Source organism: Physeter macrocephalus, chromosome 9 (genome assembly GCF_002837175.3).
Source record: "Physeter macrocephalus isolate SW-GA chromosome 9, ASM283717v5, whole genome shotgun sequence".
NCBI lineage: Eukaryota > Metazoa > Chordata > Mammalia > Artiodactyla > Physeteridae > Physeter > Physeter macrocephalus.
The window spans coordinates 55544862-55563570 of NC_041222.1; the positions used below are offsets into that span (position 1 = coordinate 55544862).

Consider the following 18709-nt stretch of genomic DNA (forward strand, 5'->3'; position numbering starts at 1 on the left):
ACATGGGGAGGGGGAAGTGTAAGCTGTGATGAAGTGAGAGAGTGGCAGGGACATATATGCACTACCAAATGTAAATTAGATAGCTAGTGGGAAGCTGCCGCATAGCACAGGGAGATCACCTCTGTGCTTTGTGACCATGAGAGGGGTGAGTGTGGGAGGGAGGGAGACGCAAGAGGGAAGAGATATGGGAACATATGTATATGTATAACTGATTCACTTTGTTGTAAAGGAGAAACTAACACACTATTGTAAAACAGTTATACTCCAATTAAGATGTTAAAAAAATTAAAAAAAATAAAGAAAAAAAAGAAAATGAGTACATGATGCTATGGCTATGGAATTGATACTTGATTTTCAAATTCAAGCTCAAAAATACCCTAGTAAAGGTGCAATATACTATATTGTTGCCTTGGATACAAAACAGTGTTATTTTCTTTGTAGTATTTGATTAATTAGGCCATGAGAGTAACATATAGATGAGACCTATATTTTGAAATAATTTTACAGACAACTCAAGACTCTGTTAAATTGGTATAGACTTGGAGGTTCAGAGGGATGAGTCTAGAAAGTGTCACCTTATTCATGAAGATTCTATCTCAACTGCTTACACTATTGATGACCTTCATCAGACAGTTCAGGCACCTTAGGGTCAGGCTGAGGGAAATTTTAGGGAAATAAGTTCTCTAAAAATATATGACTATGAGAATAGTAACCATTTTTAATATAAAAGCCTATTTATTTGACAACAGAATGTTCACCAGTTATCACTGCAATAAAACTGCAAAGATTATTAATGCAGTTTAATGAAGCTGGCTGTGAACCGCGACTTTTAAAATGCATGCCGTTAATCCAGCCTGTCTCTCAAACTGGCCCTTCGCAAAGGAAAGGATTATCTCATCAGTACATCCTGTACTGTTGTGCAGTAAGGATGCTTCATCGATTCAACTGATGATGGTTTTCTGGAAGCAGTTAATACCTGAAGAGGCATGCTAGGATGACAACAGCACAGTTGCTCTTCACAAAGGGAAAACAGTCAGTTCATATGTCCTAAATGCAAAGACCTCAGAAATAAAATTGCAAGGCATGCTTTTGGGTGATGTTTTAAAGTCTGAAAAATATTTTAAATATGTATTTTTAAATGAGGATTCAGTTCTTTTATTGGACTTGTTTTAACAGTGACCAATAACACGTTTAAAATCCTGATGAAACAACTGTTCTCTGTAGAAGCATAGACAGATCAGATTTATGTCTTTAAAGGTTTGAGTCAGCAATACACAGGAGAATTTTTTAATGTTTCAATTTTGTTATCAAATGTATGTAGACTGTACATTTTTTAACAACTGTGACCAGGTCATGTAAATATATAGAAATTTAGGCAACGGATATTTTTTATTGTTGATGACAGGTTTTTTTTGCAAAGATTACATATTTTTCCTCTCAGATGGCACTATGAATCAAAAGACGTTTTCCTTGAAATTCATAAAGAGCATAAAGTTGGTTTTGTGTTTAATGTCTGAAACACCTGGAGCTAAAAGAAAGTTACCACAGCAGAGAATTTACAACTGTATTTTATATGAAATAACATATAATCTCTATTTAGCTTCTATTTTATTTAAAAAAAAAATCCCTGAAAATTTAAATGAACAGGAGGCTGATAGGCTTACAGGTATGAGCCACTGGGCTGATTAAATTGGTGGGGAAAGTAGTTGAGCCTGAAGCGGAAACTCTGGGCATCCTGGCCCCCTCCTTTGGTGAGTTCAGTATAATTATTTAAATTTTCTCTCATTTCAGGTCACTCGAAGAGTCCCCCTTCCCTGCTCTGGCTCCCAAAGTTGGAGCAGATGGAAAGACAGCCGACTCTGTGTGATTGAGGGGCTGAGGCTGCAATCCTCTCCCTGATGGCTTTGAGTGCCAAGGCGCAGGGGCTGGGTGTGTATGCAGCGTGCTGCCAGCTTCCAAAGATCTGCTACTTTGCTTAAAAAATTCTGATACCATTCATGTTTATTACATGCATGACCCTAAAGCAGCCAGGAGAAACTGAGATGAGGAAGTAAACCTGACAAATGAAGCATTTAATAGAGCTAAGCTAGAATTCTTGTCCCAAATTCTGACTTTGTGGCTTAACAAATAAATGAAACCCAAGTGCCCTTCTGAGGAATAGGAAAGTTAAGTCAATTTCCCAGAATCCTTGAGGAAGAAGTCAGGCTGATTTAAAAATCTCAAACTAACTCGAAATAGTTTAGAATAATTGTTCACAAGCTAATAAGTAAGGAACAACAGACATGGGTGGGAAATATAAAATAAAAACAACAAACCTAAATAGGCAAAAAGAAAATAGCTTATGTTTTATATACATGACATATATGACATTTTTTTAACAGTTCACTCCCCACACACAAGCTTAACAAAAGAAGAAACGTTTTCTGTCTTTTCCCTTTGTATCTATTATCTCCCAGCACTTAACAACAGTGCCGGCATATAGTAGGATATCAATAAATAATTACTGAGTCAATCCATCGATCAATCAATAATTATAGCTAGATTTTTTAAAAGTGTATGGGCAAGGGACACAAGCAATAGGATCAACACAGGCCTTTCAGGGAATAAGATTATAGCACCAAATTGCAGGGGCAGAGGGGACATCATAGCATTTCTGGTAAATATTAAAATCTTCCACTTGGCTCCTTTCAGTGGCAGTGTCTCTTTCAGTCCTGCGTTAGAGTACCTGTATGACTGCTCTAGTATTTTGTTCACAGGTTTGTCTGCTTCACTAGACCATGATGCCTGCTTTTCTCTTGCTTAGTACAGGGTCTGGCACAGTGTTTAATAAATGTTCCATGAATGAAGGAACAGATAACAGGTATCTGGATAACAAACACGATTCCAGATGTGTTACTAATTGAGATGTCAAGAATCCCTTCAGCTTTTAAATGTAAAAGAATTATACGGTGATATCCTTCTCAAAGTTTTTCAGGCCCTTTGGGTGACTGGTTTTTTTATTCCACTCTTCAAAGGTAGTGGGGAAAGAATTCCTTTCTTCCTCTGAAATTCCACTGATGACCACATGATGGCGCTGGCGCTGCACCATAAATACAGAAGCAGTTGGGCAGTGTGGATTCCCTAGGCCCCTCCAGGGGCCTCCCTCTCTCTTTTTCCTGCCCCCACTCTTCTGCTGTGTTTCCCCTCAGGTCCTCCTTTCCATCCAGTCGAGCTTGATAGATATAATACTTGCCAAGAAGCTGTCAGACCGGAACTGGATACTGCCCACCTGAAGCTGGTTTGTTCTTTGTTCTCAGACAGGCTAAATTCTGTCTGTTCCTCCCATCTGAAAAAATGCCCAAGAACATTCTGAATGCTGTTTAAAGCTGTACATTCTTAGTTTGAAGTACAGGTCTTTTTATTTTGCATTTGATTGGCCCCTGCAAGAGACCTATTCCCTTCCTAACAAAATAGCCAACAGAGCAAATTATGTCCTGATAAGTTATTAGAATCCTCCCAACTGAGGAAACTGAGACCTAAGGCTTTGCCAACATGCACAGAAGTGAACTCTGACGGTATGAGTTGTATGGATTCTTACATTCAAGGTAGACTGGAAAACTTAGAGAATAAAAATAAATCACTTGAAAATAATCTACTGCCTAAGAATTAAAAGTGAGTTCAGAAAGCAGATAATTAGTATGGTTTTCAAAAACAGAAGAGGGATAAACATTTTCATTAAATTAAATGAGGATTTTCTCTTCTTTTTAAATTGAGGTAAATATTATATATGGCGAAATGCTCCAAGATTTATGTTTCTTTATAACAATTTTGTTGAAATATAATCAACATTTAATAAAATGCATCCACTTACGTGTATAGCCCAATGGGTTTTCACAAATGTATATACATTAACTTAAGCACCACCATCACACCTCCACAGTTGAGATACAGAACTTTTCCAGTGTCTGAGATAGTCCCTTCAGGCCCTCTCAGGTCGACCCCTCCCCTCCCCTCACTGGTCTAATTTTAATTGCCTGTGAATACTTTTGCTTGCCCTTGACCTTCATATCAATGGACTTATAAATACTCTTTGTTTCTGGCTTCTTTTACTGTCTTGTCTTGTTTGCTTTGGTTTTTTGATGTTCATTCATGCTATAGAGTTTATTCCTTTTTATTGCTGAATAGTGTTTGATTATATGAATATAAAACAATTTTTTATTCACTCCCTTCTTGCACATTTGATTTGTTTCCGGTTTCGGCTATTACAACTAAAGCCACTATGAATACTCTTATACAAATAGTTTTACAGACATATGCTTTCATTTCTTTGGGGTAAATACCAAGGAGTAGAATCGCTGAGTTTTAAGGTAGGTATATATGTTTAAGGTTATAAGAAACTGCCTAAGTTTCTAACGTGGTTGTATTAGTTTCCTAGGATTGCCATAACAAAGTACCACAAACTGGGTGAAAACAACAGAAATGCATTGTCACAGGGTTCAGGAATCCAGAACTTCTGAAATCAGGTAGTTGGATATCAAGTTCCTGTCACAAACTCCCACCGAAGGCTCTAGGGAAGAATCCTTACACTTGCCTCTTCCAGCTTATGGTGGTTGCTGGCAATTTTTGCCATTCCTTGCCTTGTGTCAGCATAACTCCAATGTCTACCTAGTCTTCACATGGCCTTCTTTCCTGTATGTCTCCTATCTCCCTGCGTTTCAATTTCCCTCTTCTTACAAAAACACCAGTCATCAGATTTAGGATCCATCCTAATCCACTATGACCTCATTTTAGCTTGAATACACCTGCAAAAACCCTGTTTCCAAATAAGGTCACATTCTGAGGTTCCAGGTGGACATTAATTTGGGGAGACACTATTCAACCCTGTAGAGTGGTTAGTTGAATAGTTTTACACCTCCCACCAATACGTGTGGGAATTCCAGTTGCTCTGCATCCTTGCCAATCCTGGGTATTGTCAGTGTTGAAAGTTTTGGCCATTCTAGTGTGTGTGTAGCATTATCTCGTTTTGGTTTTATTTTGCGGTTCCTTGATGACTCTTGAGCTTGAGCATCTTTTCACATACTTATTGGTCAGTTAGGGATCTTCCTTGGTAAAGTTCTCTAAGATATTTTCCCACTTGAAAGTTAGGTTGTCCTTTTTGTTGATTTGTAGGAATTATTTACATAACCCAAATATAAATCACTGGTCCGATATATGTTTTGCAAACATTTTCTGTCTATGGTTTTACTTTTCATTTTCTACAGTGGCTTTCGAAGAATGGAAGTTTAATTTTGATAATGTCCAATTTTTAACTTTTAATTTCATATTTAGTGCCCACTCTAAGAAACTCCCCGAAAACAGGGTTCTAAAGATGTTATATATGCTTCCAGAAGCTTTGTGGTTTTAGCTTTTTTGTTTAGTTCTATGATTCACCTTGAACTGATTTCTGTATAGAGTAAGAGTAAATGTTCATTTTCCCCACATTTATCTACTTGGTCTGACTCCATTATGGAGAAGACTCTCGTTACTCTGTTAAAAAGCTCTACCTGAAAATTACCTGACTATACATTTTGTGTTGAAAATTGATGGTACATAGTCTGTTCCAATGATCTCTTTGCCTATTCTTGCCACAATGTTATAACTGCTGTAGTTTTACAGTAAGTCTTGAAATCAGGTGGTGTGAGTCTTCCGACTTTGTTCTTTTTCAGGATAATTTTGGCTATTCTAGGTACATTTCTTTTTCTTATGAATTTCAGGGTTAGTGCTTCAATTTCCACCAAAAAAAAAGCTGTTTGGATTTTATTGGGTTGAATCCAATATATAGTAACTGGACTTTTTAATAGTTAATTTGTAAAATCCATTTCTTGCTAAGAAAACCTCATTTTCTAAACTTTTTTTGATTCTCCCAAACTTGCCTCGTCTTTGGAAAATATGTATAACAGTCTTAACCCAGATCAGAATTTATTTTTAAAATCCTGGAAATTATCCAATCCATTTTAAGCTACTCTTCCTTGAAAATAAAATAAAATAAATTAAAACTCAATAATTCAAGTCTGGGAAAGAATTTTTCTTTTTTTTTTTAGAATTTTTCTGACATTAAAAAAAATGTACACATTTATGACAAGTAAAATCCATAATTCCCAAAAAGTTTTGGAAGCTTTATTTTTTAAAAAACTCATTAATTTCCATTTTATTTAACTGTTAGCTTCTAAACACATCTCCAGACTAGATCTGACAGAAAAGTATGTTGCCTAGTTATTTTAATTCAGTATATTCAAATTACTGAAAATTAAAAGGCAAATTTATTTTTCCTCACATCTCCTTTTCCATTGTCCACTTTAATTACATATTCACAGTACAAAGGTAGAGAATATTTGAGAAATCCACCACACAGAAGAAAACACCTGGCATATTCTACTTTGCAAATGTTTTCAGCCTCAGGTTATTCTCAGTCTTGTGTTCCTTCCCACACGAAATATTTCAATGTTCAAAAAGTAAAAACTCAAAAACAAAGTCTTAATTATGATTGCCCCACATTTCTTTTAAAAATCTTGTTCCCTGGTGCATTTTGAAGAAAGCAGTGATGGATTTTTTTTTTTCCCTTCTCAGAATGTTATTATTTATTTTTCAATATATTTTTTAATTGAGGTATAGTTGATGCACAGTATTTGCAAATATTTTCTCCCATTCTGAGGGTTGTCTTTTCATTTTGTTAATGGTTTCCTTTACTGTGCAAAAGCTTTTAAGTTTCATTAGGTCTCATTTGTTTATTTTTGTTTTTATTTTCATTACTCCAGGAGGTGGATCAAGAAAGATCTTGCTGAGATTTATGTCGAAGAGTGTTCTGCCTATGTTTCCCTCTAAGAGTTTTATAGTGTCCAGCCTTACATTTAGGTCTTTAATCCATTTTGAATTTATTTTTGTGTATGGTGTTCGGGAGTGTTCTAATTTCATTCATTTACATGTAGCTGTCCAGTTTTCCCAGCACCAGCAGTGATGCATTTTGAAGAAAGGAATCCAACTGCCATCCCTTCCCAGACATTCCTATGTACTTTATCCCAACCTCACCTCAATTTTCAGTGCACAAAATATCTGGATTTTAGCACACTGTTCTTTATCTTTCCAAATTCGAAGTGACAAGAGCTGCAAAATTAAGACATTTTTTGTCTAGAGAATTACAATGATTCAAAGAAAACTGCAGCTCTCACCAGATAGTGTGAAAACTTAGGTCTCCATGGGGAAGGTGCCATCTGCTGGGCGGGTCTGGGAGCACAGAACTGCAGCTTCATCTCCCTCACGGATTCAACGGGGGTGATTCCTATATTTCTTCCATCATGAGATATAGTTTCCCCTCAGTATAATATTTCCTAAAATTAAAATGCATTGGAAAATCTACATTAAAATTTAACCAGAGTAGGTAATAACCTACCCCAATCAGAGAAATACATAACTAAGTTTACTAAACTTAAATCAATTCAATACGACAAAGCTTGCAAAACTAGATGTTTGGGGAATGGCATGGAGAGTATTTATAAATAAATTGATTGAATTATAAAACATCCATATAATGAATGCTTCACAGTTATTAAAGATATTTATGAAAATGTTTAATGAAAACAGAATTATTTATATCATTATAATATTAATGGGAAAATGAAGACAATAAAACATATGTACCATTTAAGCCCAAACTAAGGCACTACTGTTTCCTGGTTCAGAGTGAACCAGCCCTGGGTTCCAATCCTACCTCTGCCTTTATTTCCTCTGTGACATTGGGAAAGTTAACTACTCTGAGCCTTTGTTTCCTCATCGAAAAATGCTGAAAATTACAAAATTCATAGCATTGTGAAAATTAACTGAAGGTAAAGCCCTTAGAATGATCCCTGGCACAGACCACACTCTCCTGGGACGTACTTATGAGTTTATAGGAAAAATAAAATAATCCAGGCCAAAACGTAAAAATTAGCTTATGAGAAACAATTTTAATTCTTCATTAAGTATTTCCTAAGTTTTCCAGAGTGAAGATATTTTATTTCAAAAATCAGGGAAATGAAGTAAAAATCAAAAACGAGAGATATCTATTAATATTAGTGCTTACAGATCAATGGGGCAATTACAAATAACAAGAAGACAATAACTGCTAATTGGTTCTAATGCAGGCTTCAAGAGAGGTAGGCTAGCTATCAGAAAAGCAGCTGCTCACAGGCCAATCTTAGAGTCCTACTTATATTAGAGCTGTCTGTAAGAAATGCAGTGGACTACATTCGAAACACTTGGGCAGCAGGGACCATCAAGATAGAGAGGCATCACTTCTAGAATATACGGTTTTGAAAAAGCACAAAATAATACCAAAAAGTGATGGGTCCATACCTTCTTCAGCAAGAGATGATGTTCTTGATTTTTGCAAGTACTAAGAATTGCACAAGCCTAGAGTGTCCTCACAAATGGATACCAACCAGGAAAGTGGGAATAAATCTATTTCCCATGCTGGTAGTTACTATCTTCCTTTAGGATCTCATAAAAATAAATACTTCCTAATTACACAAAGATGAAAGGGAAAGTTATCATAAAGAAATTGTAAGAAAGGTATGAAGGAGCATTATAATGCTAAACCCCATACTATGGCAGTTAGGTAATGCAAAATGTACCAGTTTTAACAATATGTAACTGTTCACATATATTGTGGTTGTATAACTCCTAATAACGTGAAAGTCTATTAAACTTACACATGAAGAAGGAATATAATGCTGCAATTTCAGATACTTAAAACTACTCCGATGAGGGAACTGGTTTCTTGCAATTAAGATTACGTCTTAATATTTCTGTCTTCTTAGTACCAGACAGTGGTTTATGTCTATGAAGCACGTATGAATTGGCAACCTCCTATTTAGGTAACAGAAATAGTACACCTTGTTTTCTTTAATTAACTTAAATTTGACTCTAAGCACCCATCCCAATAGGCTGTAAAGAAATTCAACCTCAATCCGTATCAGCACTTCTGCTCCAAAGTCAAATACTGCAGCAAAGCTTGGGAGTTTCGTTTGGAATGGGGCATGGGGAGAGAGTAAGCACCAGTCTTCCGGAAAAAAATGACAGCTGCCGAGATGCAGAAACCAGGCTCTCACGGTCATCACTACTTCTGTGTCATTCTCGGGGCATGTGAACTTGTGCCCAGCATGGGAACCTGAATGCCAGAGGACGCTGTCCCCTTCAGGCCTCTCTCTAATATCCTGCTGTCACAATCCTTCAGGCTAGAAGGAACTGGCCTTAGGCTTCCAATATCTTTGGCATGATTTTACCCCCTCTTTTGGACACAGAATAAAATTTTATATTTTAATCAGGAAAAGACAGAAGAACATAGATAACTGTTTCTACCCTTAATCAGTCCTGACTATGCACTGCCTGGACGAGACATCAAAACTTCCTCACTGACGGACACAGACTTAGTATTTACTCTTTTATATTATTATAATCAAATTCTTAAATCTTCTCTATTCCACTCATCCCAACACCCACACCTCACTCGGGTCAGGCAGGGGTTAACCTGAGGGCACCACGGAAATCACATACACAGAAAAGCAAAGAGGGGCAGAACACTTATCCTCCTAAATGTTGGACCATCTATCATGATTTCTCTCCTACTACCTCTGCCAGGACCAGTTAAGTAATTTGCAGGTCCAAGTGCAAAATGAATGCAGGGTCCCTTTTCCAAAAATTAGTAAAAGTTTCAAGACAATGACAACAGAGCATGAAAACAAGCACAGGACCTTTCTAAGTCGGGGACCTTTCTTGTCTGATTGCACAGGTCACATGACCCTGAAGCTGGTCCTGACCACTGTTTATTTCAGCTCTTCATCATCTCCCTTGTTCTTCAACAACCTGCTGATGTTCTTTAGATTTACTCCCTTGGGAATCATCCTGTACACACCCTCCATATAAAATCCTAAAGCAGACATCTGGTTCTGTCACATCCCTGTTTAAATCCTTCAATAAATCCCTGAAAGGGGGATGTCCAAGTTATAAATATGAACTGCAAGGTACTCCTCCATCTGGCCTCTAATTGACTGGTCATCTCCTATCTCTTTCCACTCGCTGCTTCACATGAAATGTTCCACCTGAGAGTCAAAATTCAGAGCCACTTAGGTACCAGATTTCATTTTCAAAACACCTGAGAAAGATGGTAAAACACATGGGATTATACTATATACAGGCCTTCATTTCATGTTGCTAGCAGTCTGTCCTTTCAGAATAAACAGCTTCCAAACATGTTCATTTGTCAGCACAGGAAAGCTCAAGAACCAGAAAATCAAATGCTGTTTTAAATACGCTTGAGATTTACAGACACTATCAAAGTCATTATTTCTAATCCTGCTGTAGTACGAATTCTCAAAGAGATTTCACCATTCATGTCCCTTTTATTTTTTGTTGATTCTCTGAGCAAATATTTATTACACAATTGCTATGTGCCAGGCTCTTTGCTACGTACTGAGGCCAGAATGATGAACAAGAAAAAATAAGATGATGTAACCCCTTTTTTCAAAGTCATAGTTTAAAGGAGATGAGGAAGACAACCAACAAAGCAATTACAATATAATCTACTGTGGCTATCATATATAGCGCCCTTACTATGAGTCAAGTATAGCATCAGGTACTCCATATATGCTATTGCTAATGCTCACAAAACTTGGGCATTCTTATTCCTATTTGACAAATGGGAGAACTAGCGTTCCAAGAGTATAAATAATTTGCCATAGTAAGTTGTAAGCTAGGACTTAAAACCAAATTTGATTCCAAAGCTCCCTTCTTTCCACTGTGTTATGATGCTGTATCTCATATATATTGAGAACAGTACTCTAAAAGCTGGTGTGTACAGAAAGAAGTGACCAGCAAACCCAAACCAGGTTATCTAATAAGCTAGACAGAAAAGGATAATAAGTGACTGGCTTTGTGGACAAGTGTGCAGAGTGAAGAATGCACAATGAAGGAGGAACGCATTGCCAGGCTCCAAAGAATGTCGTTTTCTAGGAACTGAAAGTAGTTATGGAAGGAAAGGACCGTGTATGGAGTTAGGACACATGGAACAAAAAGTCAGGCAAAGGGCCCTATCATAAAGGATCAGCAGGCCACCTAAAGAGCTCAAGCTTTGTTCAGTAGGTGAGAGCAGCCACGGAGAAGGCTTAAGTGGGAAATGACACCTCAGGTCTGAATTTTAGGAAAACATTCTGTTACCAATTTGGAGAACAGATCAAAGGAGCAGGAGACCACAGGCAGAAAGATCATTCAGCAGGCCATTGAAGTCTTGGCAAGAATGGAGATGGCCTGAACAAAGTCCGTGGGAAGGAGAATAAAAAGAGGAAGCCCATTTTATGACACAGATAACAAGAAGAGAGAGATGGTGATCAATTAAATCAGGACTTTGTGATAAGTGTGGAAAAGAAACCTAGGTAGACTTTAAGGGTTTCTAATTTAAATACTGGAGTGAACGGTTAACCCAAATGCTCACTCAGATCTACAACCCCAAGTAGTGGATGTCTGCAATTTATCTTCTGTCATAATCTTCCATTTAAGAAACCATTACTACCTTTATCTCTTTCTTCATCATTGAAGCAAACTTCATTCCCTGTTTCCTGAATCCCTCAGCTTTGTTGTTGTGTCTCTTTTCAATGGAAGGGTCAGTGATTACTTAGGGACATGGCTGCCTTTCTTCTCAATTATTTTCTAAGAGACGGTTGCTATTCCAGGATAAAGTGTACCACAGCTCATGTATGGGGGAATCCTTACCCTGTTAGGGCTCTCTACAGTATACACAGCGTTTTCAGGAAAAGTTTCCATCTGATCCCCTGTGAGATGGGGAGGAATTGAATTTCCTATTTTAAAATGTGGGAAAGGAAACTTTGAGAATCTGTGTCATTCCCATTCAAACAGGGAATAGAACTCAGGCCAATCTGGTTTTTTGAAAAGGTGTGCATTCATCACCATGTCTCCTCCCTCTAGCAGGCATGTCTGAAGTGTACTGACCAGCAACAAAGTAACAAACATGTGTACTGTAATTAAACATGAGAATTTATTTTTAAAAATATAAGGAACCAACAACTTTCAGGATCTGGGGAAGCTAAGGCTTAAGCCAGTTTCTACTAAATAAGGATTCATCCGGTCACTTGAATTTCCCCTGAGACATTATGCGTGATTGGATCCAGGCAGTTTGCACAATGCAGTGCATCAGCTAATTGCTCCTCTGCTTACTATAAGTACAACTGGCTACATTGGTTGGGAAACCAACCCAGGGAATAGGCTATTAAATTGGTATTGAAGCTTTGGCAGTGGAGTGCCTGATCAGGATACTGAATGAAAAGCTGAAACACAAAGCACAGCTTGTTTGGTTTGGTTTGGTTTTTTTAACAGTAATTTCTAGTGGCGGGGACAGATGTTTCTTGAAGTGGCAAGAGATTTGCAAAGCAGAACGTTATAGCACTTACTGTAATTGCTTTATTAATATTGTATGTGTTTATGGCTTCTATCTTTTGGCTTGTGGCACCTCTTATTTCAAATGATTTTAGGTTTCCTGATGACTGGCAGTTAATCTTTACTTCAGAGATCCTTTGAGTCCCATAGTCAGCTTTGTTCCTGCATAGTGAATTATTTCATATGAAGCCGCTTTTTCGTTTACTTTTATTATACTTAGAAGCCCTCAGGGGGCACTGGAACATCATCAGAGACAGCAGTCCAATATCTGCAAAGGAACCTCTAGTTAGCAGAGAAATAAACACCCAGATACATGCCGATCCCTGCAAAAGAAATGACCTTTGATATCCCTAGCCAAGTCTTGGAGGTTAATGTCAGCTACCATATCAGGAGAAGGACCTAAGAGATTTTAAATCAGGATCTTGAAAAGACTGGATCGGTTTGGTAGAGCCAAGTTTGTAATAGACATATCCTAAATAACATCTTTTTTGGTGCTTGGTTTACTTTGCTTTGAAAAGTAGAGACCCTACTTTCATTCTCTTCCAATGTGTTACTAAAAAAAAGGGAAGAAGGAACTGACAAGGAAACTGACTGACAAATCCAAGTTAAACTTGGAGTTGATATTTTCGGAGAAGATTGGTTGGTTTGCTCAGTGGCTATTGTATCTCCTTCCTTCCCTTCCCAGGCCTGTCAGAGTGGCTCCTAGTCAGTCCTTCATCTTCTCTCAGTAGGTTCTTGTTCCCGGGGCTTGCTCACTGAGCCTTCCTGAGTGAGGAAGGGAAAGGGGCATCATTTGGGGGTGTTTTCGTCTGTTTCATGGTTGACATAGTTATTGTAATTTGCTTTACGACTGCCCCTAATGGGTCTGTGGGTTAAGCTCAGGCCCCACTCAACCAAAGGCCATAAAGGGTGCATGGAAAAAACAGCAGAGTCTACAGAAAGATTCTCCTCACCAAGTCATTTCCAATAACTGTTGGGACTTCCTTGTGACACCAACCAGCATTGGAGGACAGAGCCGGGCGTGATGTACTCAGTGTTCTGCGCCATGTTGTGACAGTCAGATTCCTTTGTGCAAAGGCTCGTTAACAGGAAGCCTCCAGATTCACTGATGAAAAAGAAGCATTTTTCTTTGATTCGTGCTTCTAGGAGGAAACCTACTCAATATTTAATTTTAATCTTAACACGTCACACTTTTTCCATGCCAACAACTAGCCTTCCAGTTATGCATAATTCATTATAGTGGACAAGACCAACAGCAGAGCTCCTGGACAGGATGCTGTTGAGAGGTGGTGTGTGGCAGCCAGCACTGTCGCCTGTCGCCTTCCCTGAGACATCGGATTAAGGCATTTTTTAAATCGATCAACATAGATTGTTTATACAGAGACAGAACTTATTTGATGCAAAAAGGAAAAACACTAAAATGGAATAAAAACATGTAAATTTTCAAATATACCCTGTGCAAGTAGCATAAATAAGTGCGGCTTATAGCTAATCACAGACAACCTTTCTGCGCTTCAGATTCTCCATCTGTGCCAATGGCCTTTCTTTAAATAATGTGTGTGAAACGGATTTTAGAATAATCCAAGACAAAGAAACAGGACTGCAGATATACTTCCAGGATGCTCCATTATTGTTGCCTTTAGGTTGCAACTAGTAAGAAATTGACGTAACCTTCTCAGGGTCAAAAAACATCAAATGATAAGAATTACTGGAACCTACATTCAACCCTGACAAATACATAGTCACAGCTGTTTTTATGTTCAATAATCAACATTCCTCTCCTCCAAATCTAATTCTTCTCCTTAAAAAAAGACTTAAATGCTACCTTGCTAATTCAAATAAAAATCAAGTGATATACAGCTATAGAAATGACATTTCTGTACTTAAGCTAATACCATCTTGCAGGTAAACAGAGATGATTTATAAAGGCCAGGTTACCATATAATATTATTAAAATACTGCCATTCCCTCAAGCTGTTCAACAGCACAACCAATCTGACGCATTAACATACTGCATAGTGAAAAGGCTGCACTTGCTACATTCTCCCCAGATTTTGTTTCATTTAAAATACTGTGTACAAAAAAGAGTCATATTCAAGACATTGCTTATCCACAACATCCCTGAAGTGCTTTGACAGCTATGAGACTTTTTTTTAGTAACTGAGCCATGTATACATGCATTTGTTCCCCCTTAACGCTTATTCTTTTTGTATCACTTACTAGCATTTAATTTCACTTTTCCTTATGGATAGTTCTTAACGTTGTGCATTTTTTTTCTGTGTGGTAACCAACTTTCCAAATGGATACTGTTGACTGGAAGCTACCCTATCTTATCTCTATCTTACTTCTGATGCCTTCCTGGTCCACAGTTAAATTGTTTCCATTAAAAAAAGAACAAGAAAAAGAGGAAGAAGAAGAAGAAGGAGGGGATGGGAAGGAGAGGAAGGAAGGAAGGAAGGAAGGGAAGGAGGGAGGGAGGGAGGAGAGGCACAAAGAACCTCATGGATAGTTTTCCTCCAATTTCTCATTTTCTTCAGTTCCAAGATGTGCAATTCTCAAGAATATTATTTTCCCTGGGCTGATCAGTATTCTCTTTCAATAAAACCATAGGACATAGCTGTTGGGCACAGAAACTAAATGTCATGAATTCAGTGCCCTGCTACTTGGCAGGAAAGTCTGGCTGCATGCTTTTTTATGTAATGATTTTTTCACCTTCACTCCTTTGTTGTGCTTTTTTCAACAAAAATTAGACAGTAATAACTAGTACATTTACACACTGCAGTTAATGATTGTAACAGTATAAAGTAAGAGGATAAATACTTATTAACACAAAAAAAGTACAGTATAACCCTACAATGAATAGAAAAAATTACTTCAGCAGTTAATGAAAACATGGATACATTTGACAGAATTACTTAGGGGAAGAAAATTGCTTGCATGCCTCCTGGGGTCAAATTAACTGGGTGTGTATGTGTTTAATCCTTTCAGGACTGTAAAGTATAATTGTTGCAAACTGCCACCCTCCTTGCCTCCTACCCAAGTCTGAGTAGGCACCCCCAGTTCTATCTTACCTTTTGGTAGCTAATTTGAGTTTCTCTTCCCAAGATGCACCACAATGTCTGCAGGAAAGGAGGCTAATAATGCCTTCCTGGGAAGTCCAAGATTCTGTTCCTGGGGGTTAAGTGTTGATCGAATAACGCACAATCAGAGTGGAAGCCATTTGGATGAAGAAGAAGGAAGGTGGGGAGCCATGGATAGAACAAGAGGAAAAAAAAAAGGATACTTTCAAAAACATCCCACAGATTATCTAAATTCATTTTTCATTATTAAGTAGCACTTTTATGTCTTTTAATACTGTACTCTATATTAACTTCCTGGCCCGGACTAATTCAATTAAATATATATTAATTAATGGGCTTTCCATGATCACCTTGTTCTTCGCTAATCTAGCCCTGGGCAAACAGCTTTCCCCAGCATATATGGAATATATACCCCCAAGGAGAATGCACTCATCACATATACAAAGCTAATCTATCAAACCTCAGATAAGTAAAATAATCTTAAAGACATTAGGAAGTAATAAGATTAGTAAATGAGCAGTTTAGGGCTAGGATCTGACACTTTCTGATTAGAAATGTCATGAAAGTGAAGAAATTCTCTTGAGACAAGTAACTTATGAAGGAAATTCATCCTATAATTCTTGCAATTTGAGATGAATCACTTAACTACTCTGGCCCTCAGCTAAATCATATCATCTATAAAAGAGCAGTGTTGGGCAAGGTGGCTGCAACTCCAGAATTATTTGATTTGGTAACATTGAAAATTTGTGATTATTAGCAAAAAAGGAAAAGAAGACTTCAGAATATGAGAACATGAATATATCGCCTTAGAGTTCTTGATAAACATAAACTTTAGCAACGTAGATTTCAGTCAAGTTGTGTGCAGAAATATGTGGGATTTTACTGCCAGAGAATCTAAAAACATCCCTAAGAAAGGATGGGAGACACTAAAAATTTCAAGCGATCACAGAGCAGAAGAAAAGGAAAACAATTTAAGGAATTGTGTCTCTTGGAAGCAGACATGAAAAGGTAATGTGGGGACAAAACGTTTATTGGGGGAGAAGGGATGATGAAGTCCATGAAAGACAAGGGAGCAAGAAGCAGGTTTGGGTAAAGAAAGCCATTGGGTGATATAGTGCAGATCTGAACCTTGTGAAAGGAAAGCAGGGAGGGGGAAGGATTGGGCAGAGGAGTTGTAGGCAAACTCCACCAGCCCAACAGGAACTGCAGATAGAAGATTGCTGTGTCCTGCCAAAATGGCTAGGTCCTAGAATCGCACCCCCCGCCACTGCCATGCTCAGACATTGGCTGAGGACTTCCCAGAAAGTTTGTGGCCTTGGCCCAAAGCTGAGGTGGTGAATGTCTCACTGTGGATTTAATTTGCATATCCCGGATGATTAGTGATATGACCACCTTTTTATGTATCTGTTGGCCATCTACACATCTTCTTTGGAGAAGGATGGCTATTATCAAAAAAACCAAAAGATAACAAGCGTTGGCAAGGATGCGGAGAAAAGAGAAGAGCAGTACTCTGTTGGTGGGAACAGAAACTGGTATAGCCACTATGGAAAATAGTATGCAGCCTCCTCACAAAATTAAAAATAGATTTACTTCCGGGTATATATCCAAGGGACTTGAAATCAGGATCTTGAAGAGATACACCCATGTTTATTGTAGCATTTATTCATGATAGCCAGGGAAACAACCTAAATGTCCATCAACGGACAGTGTAAACTATCTTTCAATTTAATACCATTTTAGTCATCCATTTTGTGCTAACTATTGCATCTTGTAATATATTGTACTATGTGTGGGGTGCTAGTGCATCTTTCCTAGTATCATATAAAGCACGTCAGTGCCAATGAATTCAGTTCAAATTTTTTCTATGAATCAATGCAACATTGTAATGCATTTATTTGTATATCTTAAGAAAACACCACAGGTTATCATGATATCTATGTAAGTTTAATTGATAATTATATTGAAATTAATGATTTTACAGTGAAAATATTAACTTATTTTTCTAGTTCAGCAACATAAATATGAAAAATTTTTATTATTTAAAATAAAGACATAGAGTGGAAATGGTAAAGTTAGTATTGTACCTGGAGCAATAAAGAAAAAAGAAGGGGCTTCCCTGGTGGTACAGTGGTTAAGAATCCACCTGCCAATGTGGGAGACACGGGTTCGAGCCCTGGTCCGGGAAGTTCCCACATGCTGCGGAGCAACTAAGCCCGTGCGCCACAACTACTGAAGCCCGCACGCCTAGAGCCCGTGCTCCACAACAAGAGAAGCCACTGCAATAAGAAGCCTGTACACAGCAATGAAGAGTAGCCCCCGCTCACCGCAACTAGAGAAAGCCTGTGCGCAGCAATGAAGACACAATGCCGCCAAAAATAAAATTAATTAATAAAAAAAAAAAGAAAAAGAAAGAAGGAAGACGGTTTGTCATAAATATCACATTAAATGGAAAGTGAAACTTGCTGGGGCCAAAAAAATAGCTGTTCGTTGTATAAAATTGAAAAAATAAGATACATGACTCTATGCATTTGTTTAAACCTATACAGAGTTGATGTTTTTGTGAGGGTGCTTTTAGATGAGATTAACATTTAAATGAGCGCACTTGCATAAAGCATAGTATTGCCTTTCACAATGCAGGTGGCCCTGTTCAATCAGTTAAAGGCCTGAATAGAACAAAAGACTGACCTCCCCTGAGCAAGAAGGAATTTTCCAGCAGATGGCCTTCAGACTTGAACCACAACATCTGCTCTTCCCTGGGTCTCCAGCCTGCCAGCCCACCCTGAGGATCTTGGACATGCCAGCCTCCATAATCACGTGAGCCAATTCCTTAAATAAATCTCTCTATACACACCCTACTGGCTCTGTTTCTCTGGATAACCCTGACTAGTGTCCACTGCAGCCCACACCACCACTGAGTAGGCCGGCCCCACTGCCCAGCTCTGCTATACTTTTATTCCCATGGCTGGTCCGGGAATTTCCCTCCTTTGGACTTCCCTTTTGACGGCCCTGTTGCTGAGAAGGGAGACACTCTAATAACTGACATCCTCAGAGACTGTCAACCTGGGTCCCCACAGAAAGAGAGTTTAAGGTCAACCCTTGGAAAGCACAGTGTTGAAGGGGCAGAAACGTACCTGTGAGTGTTCCACCTTCCTGTTAATGATCCTCTTCCTGGCCCTGCTGATGCTAAAAGA

The 18709-nt window shown here is 38.2% G+C and overlaps 1 long non-coding RNA gene across 2 annotated transcripts in view; it reads right to left on the minus strand.

The window, feature by feature from the left end:
* LOC114486881 (uncharacterized) overlaps positions 1-18702 on the minus strand; it is a 27160-nt gene extending 8458 nt beyond the window's left edge. The window contains exons 1-5 of one of the 2 annotated variants that reach the window (XR_003681271.1): positions 18650-18702; positions 15510-15609; positions 13392-13543; positions 12453-12706; positions 7185-7343 (exon numbers count right to left, since the gene is read on the minus strand). This is a non-coding gene — a long non-coding RNA (uncharacterized lncRNA). Of the gene's footprint in view, positions 1-7184; positions 7344-12452; positions 13544-15509; positions 15610-18649 lie in introns of both variants that reach the window. The other variant, XR_008618246.1, reaches the window with a different exon arrangement.
* Between the last annotated feature and the right edge of the window lie 7 nt (positions 18703-18709).